The 1718-nt window shown below is 43.2% G+C and overlaps 1 pseudogene; it reads left to right on the top strand.

The window, feature by feature from the left end:
• Positions 1-213: 213 nt before the first annotated feature.
• Positions 214-1718, top strand: part of LOC107097768 — a 3168-nt pseudogene continuing 1663 nt past the window's right edge.

The raw sequence follows: 1718 nt of genomic DNA, 5'->3' as shown, positions 1-1718 counted from the left end.
TTTTCTGTTAAACTATATTTAATTAAATGTGTTGGAAAATAAATCAACATCTTGGCATTTCATGGGCTCTAAGCAGCTCTACTGCAACGTGTGTCCTATAAATATTCATGGTTTGTACATGCAGAAGGTCATTGGTTTATTTTATCCACATTATGAATCCATATGGTGTCTGAGTAATTCTGCCAGACTCGTTTAGTCAGACGGTCCCTAAGAGGAGGAGGCAGGCTGAAGCTGCTGCTGGATGTCAGAGCGGCAGCAGCGGCTCACTCAGTCCGAAGCTGCGCTCCATCACAGCGCTCCGTCTGTCTGGCGCTCCGTCATCAGCATCCTCTCGGCTGGCTGGAAAGCTGCTGTGGGGCTCCGAGAGCCGCGCTACTGCAGCGAGACACGACGACAGCCTGGGATATTCGTGGACATGAGGACATCCTCCAAAAGGTGGACCGGGAATCCCGCACGGCTTGGTTTTTCTCAGAAAGGTGGTGCTGCAGCTGAGCGGAGGCGCCTCCGTCACTACATAGCTTCACAGCTAGCTAGCATTAGCACTAGCCACTTAGCTAGCGTCCCTAACGGTCGCTCAAAGCTCCCGGTTTGGTATATACCTCCTAAACAAGCCTAAAAATAAACACCGGAATATTTCTGTCTTATATTTCAAATTTTCCCCGAACGTTAGTCGACTCTTTTAGAAAAAATAGCCTTTATTATTAGCAGGGGAAGTTAGCGCTCCGGTTGTTAGCCGGTGTAGGCTAATCAGCGCTCACAGGCTGGGAACTTGGTATTCAGCTGTAGAAGACATCGCTTCTCCACGCTGACATGAACAAACCCTGCGGTATGAGCAAGCACAGCATGCAGAGCACCGTTTCTATTCAAGGCTTTTTAATCGAGGGGATTTATTTGATTTTCCACCCATCTTTTTACTTCCATCAACATGATCAGGCACAGCCTAGAATGTGTGTTTTCCAAGTGTTCAGTAGGATCTGTTGGAGGAAAAAAGCACCGATCCTGTCTTATTTACTCTCAGTGAGGACCTTTAGCGCTTCTTTATGCTAATTTAATCCGCGTTTAATTGTTATTCCTCTCTAATAAAAATGAATAATTTAAATATATCAGCTGGGATCTGCCCTCATGCTCAGTTTCTTGCTTTTCTGATTTAATTTTATAAAAGGATTGTGTTGTAATTTATTCTAGACTACAGGATGGACCCGAAAATTTCCATTCCTCCTCCATCAAGTCTGTTGATCACGCAGTTGTTGCTCAGCCTCCTGATACCTTGAGTATGGAAGAGGATTAGTGCCACTGAAAAAATAAAAAAAGGTTAACTGGATTTTAAATATTATTTCAGTTTAATATGGGAACAAAGTCAGACTTCAATCTCAGAATTCTGATTTGTTTTCTCACGATTCTGACTTTTTTCTCACAATTTTGACTTTTTTTCTCACGATTTTGACTTTAATCTTACAATTCTGACTGAATTCTGACAGCTAACAAATGTGTTAGCTTCAAGCCATGTCTATTTTAGAGACTAAACTAGCTCTCTTATTTTAATCACCTTCTGCTCTTCCGTTAATGAAATAGTATCTGCGGTGACCCCTGGGGCACGTTAAAAGTCGCCTAATTCCCTTATTTTCCACTAAAGTGTTACTGGCCCTCCCAAACAACTCACATCTTTGCCAGTGAAGCTGAGTGCTCCCACATCTCTCCCTTCATGGTGTCCATCTAAG

This window comes from Cyprinodon variegatus, unplaced genomic scaffold (genome assembly GCF_000732505.1).
Source record: "Cyprinodon variegatus isolate N-32 unplaced genomic scaffold, C_variegatus-1.0 Scaffold722, whole genome shotgun sequence".
Lineage (NCBI taxonomy): Eukaryota > Metazoa > Chordata > Actinopteri > Cyprinodontiformes > Cyprinodontidae > Cyprinodon > Cyprinodon variegatus.
This window is presented reverse-complemented; position numbering and strand designations above follow the sequence as displayed.